The sequence below is a fragment of the Canis lupus genome, chromosome 15 (genome assembly GCF_048164855.1).
Source record: "Canis lupus baileyi chromosome 15, mCanLup2.hap1, whole genome shotgun sequence".
In the NCBI taxonomy this organism is placed as follows: Eukaryota; Metazoa; Chordata; class Mammalia; order Carnivora; family Canidae; genus Canis; species Canis lupus.
The window spans coordinates 45,906,848-45,925,171 of NC_132852.1; the positions used below are offsets into that span (position 1 = coordinate 45,906,848).

General features: G+C 45.2%; 1 pseudogene; it reads left to right on the plus strand.

Annotated features, from left to right (window-relative positions):
• Positions 1-2,451: 2,451 nt before the first annotated feature.
• On the plus strand, positions 2,452-18,107 carry LOC140605016 (actin-related protein 2/3 complex subunit 3-like; annotated as a pseudogene).
• Positions 18,108-18,324: the final 217 nt, after the last annotated feature.

Consider the following 18,324-nt stretch of genomic DNA (forward strand, 5'->3'; position numbering starts at 1 on the left):
GGCAGGCACCAAACTGCTGAGCCACCCAGGGATCCCCTCTATTTTATTTTTTGAAAAGATTTACAGTAAATATACAAGACAATGTTAAGATTTCATAAAGCTGGTGTGGGGGTGCATGGGTATTTTCATATTATTCTCTACATGCATTTTATGGGTTTGCAGCATTTCATAATAAAAGCAAAGGTCCTATTCAACTCATAGGTTTCACAGAAATTGATTCCTTGTAATCTGCAAGATTCTTCATCACACCTATGAGAAATAATTGATGTGTTTTATTTCATAGATGGCCCACAAGAGGGGGATCTAGAACAATTCAGCAACCAAATGTGTAAATGTATAAAACTATATAAGGATACACAGCATCTCCGGAAGCTTTGCCGGAGCTCCATCCTCACCAGGGGTTCTTGCAGGCTCCTGCCTGCCCTCTGTCTAAGGCAGGGCACTTTTCACACATTCAGAAATCCGCAGAGCAACCATCCATGGTAAAGAAGACACATCACAGGGTATGGTGGCAAACAGAACAGTGATTTAAAACGTGCAGTTTAATGAGATGGTTGCAGAGTAAAAACACACAGCAGCAAGAGGAAAATAGATAAGTGGGGTGCAGAAGCACAAGGGAAACACAGTGTCCTTGGAAACCTGTGGCCAGGTGCTCGAGGTCTGCTACCCTGGAACAGCACAGGAAACCAGAAACTCCTGCCGTGTATTCATGGAACACTGAGAAATAATGACATAGCTATTCTTGTCACTGTAGCTACGAAGTACAGCTAGTGATAAGCACAACCATCTTATAGCTGTGATTTAAACTTACTGTTGGGAGCAACCTCTCAAAGATTTAAACTGCATACAATGATTTGCAAGCTTTTCTATTAATATTTCTACTTATTCATTTTTTTTAAAAAAAAGATTTATTTATTTTAGAGAGGGGGAGGGGCAGAGGGAGGGAGAGAGAGAGAATCCTAAGTAGATTCCCTGCTGTGCGTGGAGCCTGACTCAGGGGCTCAATCTCAGGACCCTGAGATCATGATATGAGCCGAAATCAAGAGTTGGAAGCTTAATCCCCTGAGCCACCCAGGTGCCCCTCTGCTACTCATTTTTTAAATGAGGTGCCAAAGGTGGTATTAAAATTTGTGGACAATACATAAATTGGGAATAGCCAATGGTGTGTCTATGAACTTGAAAGAAACTGCCATTACTTTTGGCCATTATTATTAAGTGTTTCTTCACCTCTGGGCGGGGACCTCCTCATCTACTTCAATAACAATCTTATCTCCAGGAGCAAACATCATGCCTGATACATCATTGGTGCTCAGAAAATGTTTGTTAAAGCTATAGCCAAGTATCCCTCAGTAGACAGAGAAGTAAAATGCATTTTCTATATGTACATGGAATATTATTCAGCCTTCAAAAGGAAGGTAATCCCGTCATGTGCCGTAACATGGCTGAAGCTTGAGGACATTCTGCTATGTGAAATAAGCCAGTCACAGATGCTGTGTGATTCCGCTCATATGAGGTACCTAGGGACAGAAAGATCATAGAGACAGAGAGTTATGAGGGTGGCTGCCAGGGGCTGGGGAGGGGAAGTCGGGAGTCAGTGTTCAGTGGGGACAGAGTTATCATTTAGGAAGATGAAAAAGTTCTGGAGAAGGATGGTGGTGATGGCTGCACAACCACGTGAATGTCCTTCACATCACTGAACTGCACGCTTACAAGTGGCTAAAATGGTATTTTCATGTATGTTTTATTACAATTTAAAAAATAAATATGGGGGCAGCCCTGGTGGCACAGTGGTTTAGTGCCACCTGCAGCCCAAGGTGTGATCCTGGAGACCCAGGATCGAGACCCACGTTGGGCTCCCTGAATGGAGCCTGCTTCTCCCGCTGCCTGTGTCTCTGTGTCTCTGCCCCCCTCTTTCTCTCTCTCTGTCTCTCATGAATAAATAAAAATAAATTTTAAAAAATAAATAAATACGAAAATAAATAAATAAATAAATAAATACAGAAAGACATGAATGCTACAGAGAAAACATTACCTCTGCCCAGGTAAAACACACATTGTTCCATCCAAGAAAGGCTCTGGATGGTTCTAAACTAGGTAAGTGGGTCATCCTGGCCTGTACAAGTACAGCTGCAAAGCATGTGGTGGCGCCTTCTCAGTGGGTCCTCCCTGAGGGAGGTGGAGACAGGCTGAAGCTCCCCTACCCTCCAAACTCAGGAAGCTGAGTCTGGCTCTGGGTCCAATCACCTCTGGTCCTGCCTGCGCCAAACATGGCCCTTTGAGGCTTATCACCAAAAGGAGCTGTGACCAACAGAAACCAAGGAGGAAACATGAGAAACCACCTTGTGAGTCGACCTGTCCCGGGTAAGCGGGGTCACAGGCGCAGTGAGGGAGGAACAGTGCGGTCTTTGTACTGAGGTCACAGCAGAGCTTCCTTCCTTGCCACCCAAACCCAGCAGGGCACAGATTACCAGGTGCACAGAGGCATTGGTCACACCTGAGAAACAACAGATGAAAGGGAAGATAAAGAAAACCACCATAGGAAGAGGGAACACCTAGCACCTCTTAACCTGCAAAAACAGAAGGTAGGTTCTGCAGCCTGGAAATTGGTGACTTGGATGTGGGTCCCAAACAAGCTCCTAGATTCTAGGTTCTAGGACACTAAACAAAGAGCTTCTTCAATGGAAGATTTATCACAGGGTGAAATCCTGCTCTTCCAGAATTTCTCAGAAGTCTCCCAACCACCCAATTCATCGGTAAAGGGTTTTTGTTAAACAATCATATAATAACTATGACCTGAGAGCTGACTTTTGTCCCGTAAGTCAGGCTAATGCCCTGTGAGATAACCGAATATATATATATCTGCCTCTAGTTCCTGGAGCAGAGCTGCTAAAACCCTTGTAATTTCCTAAGTGATAAGAGCACCAGCAGCATCTTTTGTTCTGATAGTCTTTGGCCCTGGTTCCTGACACTGACCTGCTAAGTCCCTTGCTATTCCCTGGGTGATGGCAGTGATTGGAAGCTGGGGATATTCAGCTCTGCCTCGCTCCAGACTGGAAATGGACTTAATTAATGATCTGTCATGAAACGTCCATAAAACCCCCCAAAGTATGGGGTTCAGAGAGCTCCCGGGGTGGTGAACATGTGCAGATCTGGGGAGAGGGTGTGCTTGGAGAGCGTTCAGAAAGCTAAAATGTTTCTAAAACACACCCAGACAGAGAAGAGGGACAGTATCTGGCGGCCCTTAGAGGATGGGCTTCCTACTGGGGGTCGGGCATCTCCACCAAGACATCAGCGACCAGAAAGTAGGAGTGAGCCTCAGAGAGCAGTCAGCCCATCCCTCTCTGCCACCTAGCTGGCTCGCTCTCTGCAATGCAGTTCACGGTACAGAAAGAAAGCACAGACTCTCAACTAAAACAGGCCTTGCCTGTGAATTCTGGTTCCACCACTTATTCGTTACATGGCCTTGAGAAAGTTAATTACCCCCAGGAAGCCTCCGTCCCCTTCCTTTGTAAAGCTGGGGTAATGTTACTTTTATCATGTGGCTGTGGCTCTAAGAGCGAAGCAGGTCCTAGTAGAGTGTTTTCATGCACTGATTCGTGTTTAAGAACCCACAGTGTACCAGGTCAGCAATTGGCTTCGTAGATGTTTCTTTTCCTCTTTGTCTAAGCAATGGAAAAGGGATTTGTTTACCACTATCCTGTAGAAGGATGATAAAAATCTTTTGCATTGATATTGGTGCCCAGATCATTAAAATTATTTGAGGAAAGATTATTTATATGTCTATGTGTGTATATGTATAACTACATATACCAGTATATGTGTGTTATATATGCACATATACGCTTATTTATCATATGGTATTATACTATGATATGGTTTCCCTAAAGAATTTATATCAATTTCAGATAAAACAACAGCAGGATAGTCAAAAATGGTGCATTCATTTAAATACCCTTATACTGGGATCCCTGGGTGGCGCAGCGGTTTGGCACCTGCCTTTGGCCCAGGGCGCGATCCTGGAGACCGGGGATCGAATCCCACGTCGGGCTCCCAGTGCATGGAGCTTGCTTCTCCCTCAGCCTGCTTCTCCCTCTGCCTGTGTCTCTGCTTCTACAGGCAGAGGGGAAGCAGGCTCCATGCACTGGGAGCCCGACGTGGGATTCGATCCCCGGTCTCCAGGATCGCGCCCTGGGCCAAAGGCAGGTGCCAAACCGCTGCGCCACCCAGGGATCCCATGACTATCATTAAAAAAAAAAACAAAACACCCTTATACTCTGCTGGTGGCAGTGCCAATTAATAAAATGGTCCTGAAATGCACTTTATTGTATCAGGAGTCTAAAAATCATTAAGTATTTTGGCCACTTCTAGAAATCGATCTTAAGAAAATATTAAAAATTTTAAAAAGATTATGTTTTTAAAAGTTTCTAAAATTTTTAAAAAAGATTTTAGTTATTTACTTGAGAGAGAGAGAGAGAGAGAGAGCGGGCATGAGCAGGGGTGCTGCAGAGGGAGAGAAGTAGACTCCCCGCTGAGAGCAGAGCTGGATCAGAGGACCTGAGATTGTGACTTGAACTGAATGAAGGTGGATGCTTAACTGACTGAGCCAACCAAGCCATTATTTATAATGGCAAAATCTGGAAAATGCCTCCATGTTTAACCAACAAAGAGAGAAGATAAGGAAATAATTGGAAATGATATTAAGTGAAAACTCAGGACACAAATTGTTTGTATAGTATGATTGCAAATATGTAATGATATAGCTGTACTTGTGTAGAAAAAGAAGATTGGAAATATATGCATCAAAGGTATTACCAGTTATGGTGAAATTATAGGTGACTATTATTTTCAAAATCTACAAATTTACTTTTATCAAAGAAAACATAAACACTACTCTAAGTCAACAGTAAATAGTTTCTATAAGAGGTAAGGAGCTTCCAATGCCTTCCTGAATGTTGACCCAGCAGGGTTTTTTTTTTTTTTTTTTTTTTGGTCTATAGCCTATTTGATCTTATTGTGTGAGCTTTGGACCCTGTTGAGCAGCCTATCCTCTAGAAATCCCTTTCCTTTGACTTTTGCAGCACTGGGCTCCACAAGAGAGGGTGCTACGGTAATGCCTACTACATGCACAGGAAGAGGGTGGGGATATGCATGTTACAGATTTACCATCTTTGCTTTAGCTACTTTTCCCTTAATTTCTCATCCTCAGGGATCCCTGGGTGGCTCAGAGGTTTAGTGCCTGCCTTCAGCCCAGGGCATGATCCTGGGGTCCCAGGATCGGGTCCCATATCGGGCTCCCTACATGGAGCCAGCTCCTCCCTCTGCCTATGTCTCTGCCTTTCTCTCTGTGTGTGTTTCTCATGAATAAATAAATAAAATCTTAAAAAAATTTTTTCTCAAAAAAAAAAAAGATAAATCTCTCATCTTCATGACATCATGCTCCATCTCTATGCTAATGAATCAAGCTCCAAATCCCAGTATCTATCATTCTCTCACCTTCCATGACCATCTATTCAACTCCGTATGTTCTTGATGCTGGGCATCTGGAACTTAACAAACTGAATTGATTTTATTTTCCTGTAAACAAAGTCAATAATGCCACTCACTTGCTTCCAATCTTGCTACCTCCCTTGGATGGCAGGATAAAGATCTAAAGTTTTAGACTCACCCAGGAAGACCTCTGCAGCCTGTACTGACCTCACATGCCATCCCAGCTACTGGCCCCCATGCTCCCCTTGTTCCAGCCATTGTGCTGAACACCCCACAGCCAACACCCCACTCCTGCCCAACTCTGGCTTCTCTGCCTACAGTGCCCCATACCTTCCTAACTCGCCAAGTCCAACTCCTCCTGCAAGGTTTAGGTCTCATGCCAGTTGTGGGTAAGTCCTCCCCAGCTTCCAGAGCTGGCTTTCTGACCTCTGCCCTTGTCAGTGTTTTCTGCTGCTGCTGTACCAGCAGCTGCCTTCCCAGGCTCCCATGTGCCGCTACTTCTCTGTCTCCTTGATGGACCACGGCCTCCTTGGGAAAACCCCAGTGCCCTTCACCTTGTGCAACGTAGAGCTGAGAGCCTGGCTCCTAAGCAAACTTTGCTGAATAACCGTACGAGAAGAGAAGTGGCTAGCTACTCTTATCAGAAACCTGGGAAAAGGTCATTTTTGCATGTGAGCATTACATTTATGTGATAATCCTGGTAGCCATGAAAAACTGGAAACAGGAGAGGAGGAGACATTGTATAGTGTCCATCGTCTCTCTCTAAATTCATTCTTGAGGAGAAGAAGTGTTTGGTGGTATTTGCTCACTGGCATCCCCTTGTCTACACATGCTCCCCAAGCTCCCAGGTCACTGATAAGGGACATTCCGGGAAGTGTGGGTGCCTATGGCAAGCATCACAGCCTGGTCTTGTGTCAAAGCTGCTCTTTTCTGGTGAGCTCATGGAAAATGAAATAACCTGCTTTTCCACCAGCGTGCACCAGTCTCAATGAATTCACACCTTAAGAAAGTGGCACCATGTGTATGAAAGTGGCTTTCACTTGCAGGTTGTCACTGCAAAGGAAGAGTTTTAGCTTATTAATTGTAAAATAATTTAATATGACTACAGCATCGACCCCTGTGTGCCAGGGGACAAGTCTGGGGTCATCGCTGTGTGAAGATCAGCACCCCAATGTCCTTGTTGGGGTGTGCCTCATACACACTGAATATTTGTGTCCCCCTCAAAATCATATGTTGAAACTGAGTCTGGCCATATTAAACTAGATGCCTCTTGAATGTAGACTTCAGTATTTCCCTGCCACTAACTCTATCCCAATGTGATGGTACATGGACATAGGGATTTGGGAGTGATTAGGTCATGAGGGTAGAACCCTCATGAATGGGATTAGTGCCCTTCTAAAACAGACCCCAGTGAGCTCCCTCTGCCTTTCTGCCATGGAAGGAAACTCCAGGAAATGGGCTGGCCCCAGATGCTGAATGGGCTGGTGCCTTGATTTTTGACTTCTTGCCAGAACTGTAAGAAATAAATCTCTGTTGTTTATAAGCCACCCAGTCTATAATATTCTATTATAGCAGCTCAAGTGAACTAGGAGAGGGCGAGTCTTCACCTGTCATTACTTCTTGAATAGCCTTGGCTAAGCTGGATTAGGCATCTCAGTTCTACTCTGCTCTGTTGTCCAGGCCTGTAGGATACGGAACAATTAGCCAACGAAGTACAAATGCTGTCTGAGACAAAGGGACTGGCTGAACAGTGTAGACTCTCCACCCTATTTGCCCTGCACATCAAAGCAAGCTGTGTCTTCCCAAGTCCTCCAGAGAAGGACTGCCTGTCTCACAGAGGAAGGTGACCTTCCTAGTGGCCCAGAGCCTATAAGAAGCCCTAGCTCCAGGACACCATGCCTGGGTAGCCCTAGCATGGAACTAAGTAAAGGCAACAGAGATCTCAAAAACCAAGACACCATCATGGTAGCAGGTTCAGGCTCTGATCTGCCTTTACTCCGCTGGCTGCCAATTTATTATCTTCGGGTACGGAGTGAATGGAGGGTAATTCTACCTGGTTGTGGTGCCGATGGCTCAGGTTCCTGTATCTTCAATGATTCAGATAGCTCCTCAAAGATCTATTTGTCAAAAACGTGTCTTCAAGAGGTTAGAGCTCAGTGGAGCTCTCAAAACACCTGGGGTCTCAGCAAAGTCAAATGAAAGTTGCCCTCGCATATTAAGCTCTATAGGCACCGTGCTAATGCACTATATTAATTAATGGTTCACAGTTAATGTGCACAATTAATATTTCAAGCATCATCCCAATTCGCAGTGTCCTAAAACAATGGCCATTCAATTAGGTGTCATAATTCTGTGGGTTAACTCATCTGGGTGTTCCATTGGCTCCATTCTACCTGGGGGCTGGCCTGGCTGGCGTATTGGGGCTGGGGCCCTGGCATGGACAGCTGGAAGGCTGGGCTGAGCTGGGATTCTGGGGTGGTGGGGCCTCTTTCTCTTCTCCACGCCTCTCCATGTAGTTTCTCCGTAATGGGCTTGCTAGTAGGCACCAGACCTCTTCCATGATGGCTCAGAGCTTCTCAAAGCATAAAAGAGGAGGTCATCAGGTCTTCCTCTGGCCTAGAGCTGGAATCGCACAGCATCACTTCTGTTGCTTTCTGCTTCTAAGTGGGTCACTGAGGTGGAGTGGGAGGGACCACACAGGGCATGGGAAATGGGAAGGTGGTGCTCACCCAAGGAACTGAGGCACAGGCTGATGCAGTCACTGGAGTTCATATAGCTACTGCCAAGATTCAAGATTCAAAGTCAGATCAGCCTAACTTCAAATCTACATTTTTGACTCCTATTAGACTGGTCATGAAGGAGGGGCAGATGCAAAACTGGTGTCAAGAAAGCTATAACAGCCACCAAGCACTACAGTTTCCCGGTGATGCTGGGTCAACTAACTTTCTTCCTTTCTTTCTTTCTTTCTTTCTTTCTTTCTTTCTTTCTTTCTTTCTTTCTTTCTTTCTTTCTTTCTCTTTCTTTCTTTCTTTCTTTCTTTCTTTCTTTCTTTCTTTCTTTTTTTAAAGATTTTATTCATTTATTCATGAGAGACACAGAAAGAGAAAGAGAGAAACAGAGAGAGAGAAAGAGAGAGAGAGGCAGAGACACAGGTAGAGGGAGAAGCAGGCCCGACATGGGACTCAATCCCAGGTCTCCAGAACCAGGCCCTGGACTGAAGACGGCACTAAACTGCTGAGCCACCCGGGCTGCCCTGGGTCAACTTTCAAAATAGATTTTAGTTATGCTCAGAGAAACAAGAAAGACGCCCCCTACCTGAGACAGATGGCAAAATTTAACAGATGAAAACAGAGCTGCTGAACTCTTGTTTGGCTTCTATTCCATCAGGGCTCATGGTCTTCAAAGCACGAAGGCCAGAATCAATGCCACACAGAGGGAGGGTGCATTATGTATTAGACTTTGTGGGTCACGAGACCTGGGGTCTGCCCTGACTGGCTGCTGCCATGAGAGCGAGCTACACACACTCTCCACGATTATGTCCTCATCTCTGAGAGCGGATGATAAAAACAAGCACACAGGTTGTTCTGAAGGTTAAACATGATGTCATGAGGATTAAGAGGTAACACAGATCTAGCACTGTACTTTTTTTTTTTTTTTTTTTTTTTTTTTTTTTTTTTTTTAGCACTGTACTTTTAAGTTTTGTGGGAGGGATTAGGGGACTTTGAACAAATTATATTCCAGAGGATTAGAAAAGTATATAGAAGACACTGGTGAATGTACGATGTGCTCAAAAGAATGTGGAAAACAGCAGAAGTGCAAGGGGACTAAGGAGAAGCAACCATAGTCCTGAGCTCTGAGAAGCAGAAGCTATTTCCAGAAAATATAGGCCAGCACATTTGATTTTGATCCTGGACAAGGTTCTAGAAGAAACTTTTAAAAAACATAAATCAGGAGATCCCTGGGTGGCTCAGCGGCTTAGCACCTGCTTTTAGCACAGGGCATGATCCTGGAGTTCTGGGATCGAGTCCCACATGGGGCTCCCTGCATGGAGCCTGCTTCTCCCTCTGCCTGTGTCTCTGCCTCTCTCTCTGTGTGTCTCTCATGAATAAATAAATAAAATCTTAAAAATAAAATCTTAAAAAAATAAAATTAAAGTTAAAAAAATAAAAACATAAATCATGGGATGCTTGGTGGTTCAGTGGTTGAGCGTCTGCCTTTGGCTCAGGTCATGATCCCAGGTCCTGGGATCAAGTCTCACATCCGGCTCCTGCAAGGAGCCTGCTTCTCCCTCTGCCTATGTCTCTGCCTCTCTCTGTGTGTCTTTCATGAATTAAAAACAAAACAGGGCAGCCCGGGTGTCTAGGTGGTTTAGCGCCACCTTCAGCCCAGGGCCTGACCCTAAAGACATGGGATTGAGTCCCACGTCAGGCTCCCTGCATGGAGCCTGCTTCTCTCTCTGCCTCTCTCTCTCTGTATGTCTCTCATGAATAAATAAATAATAAAAGATATTTAAAAACAAAACAAAAACCCCAAAAAACAAAACAAAATCATAAATCATGATATAGCCCTATAATGGAAAACTATGCAATCATTAAAAATTATGTTGCAAAAGCATATATTTTTTTAAAGATTTTATTTACTTATTCATGAGAGAGAGAGAGGCAGAGACACAGGCAGAGGGAGAAGCAGGCTTCATGCAGGGAGCCCGATGTGGGACTCGATCCCAGGACTCCAGGATCACACCCTGGGCTGAAGGCAGGGGCTAAACTGCTGAGCCACCCAGGGATCCCCCCTGCAAAAGCATATTTAATGACAAGGAAGAATAATCTCAGTACAGCAAGTTACAAACATGATGACAGAACAGTATGTATCTACAATTACCTCAGTTGGGTCGAGAAAGTTCTAAGTGCATCGCTGATGAACACCACCAAGGAGGTTCCCCATCCAGACTCTAGGAGCTCCTTCCACGGGCTCCTTTGCTGGCCCTCTCCTCATCTCCCTAACGTGACCACTTGGCTCACTCAGGGCCCAATCTGAGCCCTCTCTCTCCTCATCTTTCCCATGATTTCAAGCACTGTCCAGATGCCAAGCACATCGTGCACATGGATACCCAGGCTTTTTTCTGCTTTCCAGGCTGGCACACCCAACTGCCTCCAATTATTCTGCATCTCCACTTGGCTGTCTTTCAATATTCAAAAACGCTGGAGACAAAATGGAATTCTAAAGAAGTTCAAGTAACCCAAAGGAAGACCCAAAAAGAGTAACAGAAGAATGAGAAACTGGATCTCATACATTGCTGGTGGGAATGCAAAATGGTAGCCACAAGTTACCAGTACCAAATGGCCAGTCTGGAAAATAGTTTAGCAGTTTCTCATAAGACCAAACATGCACTTGCCTATGACCTTAGGCATTCATCCATGAGACATTAAAATTTATGTTCACACCAAAATCTACATGTGAAGGTTCATAGCAGCTTAATTCAAAATAGCGAAATACTAGAAACAACTCAATGTTCTTTTTTGGGTGAATGGTTGAATAAACTGGTACATTTACATAGTGGAATATTCTTCCATAATAAGAAGGAATGAACTAGGGATATGCACAAGTTGGATGGACCATAAGGGTGTTATGCTTAGTAAAAAGAAGTCAATCTCATGGGGCGCCTGGGTGGCTTAGTTGATAAGCATCTGCCTTCAGCTTAGGTCATAATTCCAGGTTCCTAGGATGGAGCCCCACATCAGGCTTCCTGCTCAACAGGGAGTCGGCTTCCCACACACACACACACACACACCCCACCCCACCCCCACACCTCTGTCCCTCCTCACTGCTCGTTCTCTTTCTCTTTCTCAAATAAATAAATAAAAATCTTTTTAAAAAAAGTCAATCTCCAAAGGTTACATATCATTATACAACCTTCTCAAAGTAAAAGTACAGACATCGAGAAGAGATCAGTGGTTTCCAGGGCAAGGCATGAGGAGGGAGTGTAATACAAAAAGGCAGTTTAAGGGGGTTATTTTCTGATGACAGGACTGTTCTCCATCTTGATTGTGGTGGTGGACGTATGAGTCTGTTCTTGGGACAAAACTGCATAGAACTGCACACGAACCAACAGACACAAGCCAGATTTTGACACGGTGAGAACCGAATGTCTATAGTCCAATTATCAACCATGCAGCAGCATAGTTTCTATGTCCTAGAGCCATCGGGGATCCACCACAGGAAGATGCTTGGTGTGGAGTACACACAAGCTTTTGGGTACTATTCTTGCTACTTCCTATGAGTCTGTATTATTTCAATGTAAAAAGTTTTAAAAAATAAAAATATATCCTTTATAATTATTTTCTAATTGTGAGAGTAATTCAAGATTGTATTACTCAGGAGTCATTTGGTTCCACTAATTCAAGATGACTTATGCTAAAAAGGGGAAGGTGTCACAAGACCATAGGGCTGAGAGTCAAGGGCATCTTAGGAAGGGGCTAGAACTGGGGTCTCTATGGACTTTGAGGTCGAGGGCCATCTCTTGTCCTGTTTCTTTCTTAAATTCCTTAAAGATTTTATATATTTATCTTCCTGCAGAGATCCCGATGCAGGACTCGATCCCAGGACCCCAAGATCATGACCTGAGCAAAGGCAAATGTTCAACTGCTGAGCCACTGAGGTGCCCCGAGAAATGGCATTTTAAATGGCCCATGAGCATCTTATTATCTGGCCATGGCAATGAGTTTCATTTGGCCTTTGGGCTGTTACCAGTGCTTCACCCAGATGCCCATGGGCCTGGTTATGGGTCTGCTGCCAAGTGCCATGTCATCACTCTGCGTGTGGCTGTTTGCTGCCTGTCTATCTCTCTCCTTTCCCGTGACCTCCTTGGGTGCTTCATCTCTGAAGCACCAGCTCCGAGCACAAGAGTATTGCAAAAGAAAAGAAAGAAAGAAACAAAAGGAAAAAGAAAGAATGACAAGCCAGCCAAGTGAAGGCTGAGTACTGGTACGAGGTAAGGAATCCCTCTCATCTCTGGTGAATGTCAGGGATGCCAATGAATGTACCCTCGAGGGGAAATCAGTAGGACCAGTGTTGGGAAGACAGTGAGTTCTCATTGAGTCGCAGGTATATCAGCTGTCCATGTTGGCGACAGTTGGGAATTGGGGAAAGGATGTTGGGTTTGGGCAGGGTGTGGTCATGAAGCCCGGGACTTAGAAGGAAGTGGAGGCTCCAACGACCCTCAGTCAGCAGTCAGGTTGTGTCGGGGCCCATCTGGAATCAACGCAGGTGGAGTTGGGGAGTCCCAGGTTGGGGAGGAGGCAGCCGGCTACAGTTGGGCAAGGGTTGGGCTTTGAGCGCCCACACACGGGTGTGATTCTTGGCTCTTATACTTCCTGGGTTTTAACAGCAAGTCACATAATATCTCGGCATCTTCCAGTTCCTGCTGCAAGATGGGAACACTAGGGTCCTTAAGGGGGTCACCCGGGTTTCTAATCTTTGCAATCCTGTAAAGATTAATGTCTCCCCTTTCTCAGTAGCCACGATTGCCAAAGATCTTGTCCACCCATCCATAGAGGGAGGAAAAAAGAGAGGAATGCATACCCAAAAAATTGTCGAGTTCTCACTCAAGGAAAGTCTAAGATTACCGTGGAGAGACACAAAAAGAATCACCAGAAGGAGACAGGTGTGCACTTGGGACTGAAGATGCCCCTTTGCCAAGACTAATACATCTGTCACATTCACCTCTAATTACTACAAATACTTCATTGTTCACTGTTTAATAAATCCATGTCTTGGAAAAACCTGATTCACCTGGGGAAATCTTATCCAGGAAACTGTTTTTATATTGCAAGATTCATGATCAAGTAAAACAAGTGAAAGGGGCACCTGGGTGGCTCAGCTGGTTGAGCATCTGCTTTCGGCTCAGGCCATAATCCCAGGAGTCCTGCATTGGGCTCCCTGCTCAGTGGGGACCCTGCTTCTCCCTTTCCCTCTGCCTGCTGATCCCCTGCTTGTGCTCTTTCTCTCTGTGTCAAATAAATGAATAAAATCTTAAAAAAAAAAAAAAGTGAAAATTTGTTTCCAGGGCCTCAGAAATTTTAAGCTGGCAGCAAATTCTCATTGGCTTTATTTTGAGAGGGCCACATTACCTAGGCCCCTTGTTCTGTTAACCTTTCCCTCTGTTAATGTTTGGCTCCTTCATTCCTGACCCCATTTCCACCTCAAACTGCACTTTAGGCTTTCGGGTTAAGTCTCTTTCCAGTTGTTCCATTCTCCAAGTAAGCTGAGGGGCTTCCTGGGCCATCCCCCGCCACGCCCCCCGGCACAGAACTCTGCCTTTGTGCGAGCTAGCAAGTCTGCCGACTTGTGCGGCCGCTGTCTGCCCAGTTGCTGGGCCTCCCACCCCCATGCAGGTAGGATTTACAAACGCCCCAAAACCTGGAGGTGGGAGAGAATACTGCTTCCCCAGAGACCCCTTTTCTCTGGCTTTTTGGTCCCTCGTTTCCTGGCACTGAATGTTGACTTTGCCTTTTATTTCCTGTCACTGAGGAGAAAAAAAAATTAAATAAGCCAGATTTTTTTCTTGCATTAGCACATTCCGGTTGGATTCCCACACTCTGCCTGGCCCCTTCCACGTGTATGGCCAAACACTAGACTCTCTCGCAACCAAACACTGCCACTTCAGAAAGCTCAATTTCAAGCACAACTTTTTTTTTTTTTTTTTTTAAGATGTATTTTTTTGGGAGAGAGGGAGAGAGAGGATCCCTAGCAGACTTCTCCCTGAGCACGCAGTCTGATGCAGGGCTCGATCCCAGGACCCTAAGATCATGATCTGAGCCAAAATCAAGAATTAGACGCTCAATCGACTGCACCACCCAGGTGCCTCTCAAACACACCTTCCACCCTCACAGCTCACCTGCTCTATGCTCCCGGGTCCATGGCTCTCCTCCCTAAATGGACTTCCAATCCACAGCCCTACATCTTTCCACCTGCCAGCATCCTCCTGGCTCCCACTCCTGCCTCACTCCTGCCTCACCAAGCCCACATCTCACTGTAACTGCTTCTTCAGGAACACCCTAAACCTCCCTTTCTCATTTTTCCCTCTGGCAGAACCTTAACTCTGGCCAAACCCAACCACCCCCTTGGCCTACATCTGCCCAAGTTGCTGCTCATCACTGGAGAGACCACAGGACACACTCCTCCTGCGTTGATTCCAGATGGGCCCCGACACAACCTGACTGCTGACTGAGGGTCGTTGGAGCCTCCACTTCCTTCTAAGTCCCGGGCTTCATGACCACACCCTGCCCAAACCCAACATCCTTTCCCCAATTCCCAACTGTCGCCAACATGGACAGCTGATATACCTGCGACTCAATGAGAACTCACTGTCTTCCCAACACTGGTCCTACTGATTTCCCCTCGAGGGTACCAAGAAACATTGCCCTCCCTGCTATTATATGACTGGCCCACCTCTGCTCCCATGTGAAGCCACTCCCTCCTCAAGCAAGGGAAACTCCATTCCCTAGAGGCTCAAGGACTTCACACTTCAGGTGGAACCACTTCTTTCCTGCATGGTCAGCTTGCCCCTGCTGCTAGGCTTTGCTGGACACCACCTGCATACCAGCATGCCGCCATTCCACACACATCTTTTTAACTGTTCCTGTCCCTTACATCTGTGCTCCCTTCCAAGTTTCATAGAAAAAGATGTCTCTACTTACTGTTTTCATAGTTTCACTGTCCTCACTCTGTCTTCAGCCCAACATGCTGTTGCCCTACTGCTTCATGGAAGAGACTTTTTAAAGTTGCCCACTATTTCCACATCCCCAATGCCAAAAAGTCAATCTGTCCTCCATCACCAAGCTAGTCAACCAGGTGAAATTAGTCAATCTCCATAACTACTAGCAGTGTGCCATGTTGTTGATACCTTCTTCACTAGAACAATGCCTCTCTAGATAGGAAATGTAGCTCGCACCCGTGTTCTCTCCTCTCTCAGTCCTCCCAATGCTGGGACCCCAAAGTTCTATCCTCAACAGCCTTCTTGTCCATCCAGACTCTTTCTCTAGGTAACTACACTGGGTAGAGCAGTGTCCCCACATGTCTACCTGGAACCTGGGATTGTGGCCTTATTTGGAAATAGAGTCTTTGCAAATGCAATCATGCTAAGGTGAAACCATACAGAAGTAGGCTGGGCCCCAATCCAATGTCTGGGGTCCGCATAAGGAGAGGGAGATTGGGATGCAACCATGAGGAAGAATGCCATCTGGCGCCAATGGGAATCACTAATGGTAATGCAGCTAGCTATAAGCCAAAGAACACCAGTAACACAAAAAATTGGCCAGAAGCTGGAAGAGGCCAGGAAGGATTCTGCAGTAGACCTTTCAGCAGAAGCATGGCCCTGCTGACAGCTCAATTTCAGACTTATGGTCTCTAGAATGGTAAGTGGCTTCTGTTGTCTGAAGCCATCCAGTTTGTGGCACTTTGGTACAGCAGCCCTAGGAAGTGAATACAGCAATCCTAGCCAGTTCCATGACTTCATCTACCATTTCTGCATGGATGGTTCTGAAATGTCTAACTCTAATACTAGCATGGGATCTGAGTCCCATGAAGGGTTATCTGACTATTTGCTGGGAGTCACCTATTGGGCGACAAAAGGCATCTCAAACGTAACATGGCAGAGACAGAACTATAGAATGCTTCCAGATATGCTCCCCACGTCTTCTCCCTACTAAATAAATGAAACCCATACAATTTCTCAGCCAAAACTTACTAACGTCTCTCATATCTTAGCTTTACCACCTTTAGCTAAACCTTAATCCTTAGTAATTAATAACCCTTAGTCATAAATATTTTTTTTCTTAGTCATAAATCTTAATAAAGTTTATGAAAATAATAACCATCTCCTGCATATTAACCAACATCCTTGACATGGACCATCATCCCTGACCTGGACCACCATCTCTGACCTGGACCATCATCCCTGGTCTGGACCATCACCTCTAACCTGGACCATCATCCCTCATCTGGACCATCTTCCCTGGCTTGGACCATCATCCCTCCCCTGGACCATTTCCTGTGTCCCAGCTACTGCTCTTATCCTGCATATATAGGGCACCCACAGCAGATGCTGGGGCAATTGATTTACAGAATTTTGCTGCACTCAATACTCTTACAGTAAAAGGCAAACTCTTGATGAAGGATGTCAGACCACGTACTGCTACTTCCTGCCCTTCCCACTATTACACTGTTTCTTGACAAGACAAAGCTGGTTCCAACGTTGGGGCCCGGGTATTTGGTCTTTATTCTGCTTTGAATGCTTCCCCCAGGTCATTGCCAGCTCCCTCCTCCTCATTGGTCAAGTGTCTTCAGAGAGGCTCTGCAGCTGAAGCAGCCACTCTGTGCCATGTTGCTGTTTTGTCTTCCTCATAGCCCCTGGCTGCATCTGAAATGGTCTTCTTTACTTACCTACTTACTTCCGTCACCCTCCCTCTACTGGAATGATGCTTCTTGAGGACAGAGACTGAGCCTTGTTCCTATGGCCTCTTTGCTCCCTTGACCAGGGCCTGAGCCCTGTTAAATAGAAGGTTCTCAACACTTATTTGTTCACTGATGGACAAAGTCCATTATGAACACATACTATGGAACTGGACTTACTCTCTGAACCTACTGTTCCATCTGAGGAACAATAAGGAAAAAATTCCACTTATACACGGTTTTCCCTTGAACCATGACCATGACCTTCAAAAAAAAAAGTGCTTCCTGGCCGCTGGACAGGAAGCGCCGAGCTCTAAACCCAGCCTTGTCTGACTTGAAACCTGGTCGCTGCCAAGATGCTGGTTTACCACTCTTCTCTCATGGACCCTGACACCAAACTCATTGGAAACATGGCATTGTTGCCTATCAGAAGTCAATTCAAAGGACCCGCCCCTAGAGAGACAAAAGATACAGATATTGTGGATGAAGCCATCTATTACTTCAAGGCCAATGTCTTCTTCAAAAACTATGAGATTAAGAATGAAGCTGATAGAACCTTGATATATATATATATATATATATATATATATATATATATATATATATAACACTCTACATTTCTGAGTGTCTAAAGAAACTCCAAAAGTGTAATTCCAAAAGCCAAGGTGAAAAAGAAATGTATACACTTGGAATCACTAATTTCCCCATTCCTGGAGAGCCTGGTTTTCCACTTAATGCAATTTATGCCAAACCTGCAAACAAACAGGAAGATGATGAGGGCCTACTTACAGCAGCTGAGACAAGAGACTGGACTGAGACTTTGTGAGAAAGTTTTTGACCCTCAGAATGATAAGCCAAGCAAGTGGTGGACTTGCTTTGTGAAGCGACAGTTCATGAACAAGAGTCTTTTAGGACCTGGACAGTGAAAGGAGCCTGGGCAGACACTTTCTACAGCTGTGGGTAGTGTTTTACAGCAAGATGTACACAGTTCTTTACCTTTATTTGATAAAGTTTTATACAGAAGAAAAAAGAGACTGTGTCTTCACTTGAAAAGTTCTTTATCAAGAATTTGGGTGGGGGAGGGAAGAATGGGTTGTTGAAGGGTGATTTGAAATTTTCTGCAGTATTAAGCTGGTGCTTAATAAGTAATAATAAAGAAATTTCTAACATTCCATGTCAAAAAAAAAAAAAAGGTGCTTCCTCTGAGAGCCTCTGACACCAACAAGATAAAATCTAGGATCTGTATGCAGTCAAGGGCATCCCTGACACATCTGGTGGCCAGCTCTGCTCACACCACATGCAGCCCATCCCTTGCCCACAGCATTAGGGACGGATGACGAATGCCTTACCAAGGTTAATTCTCACTCTGTGGATAGACTCTCTCTC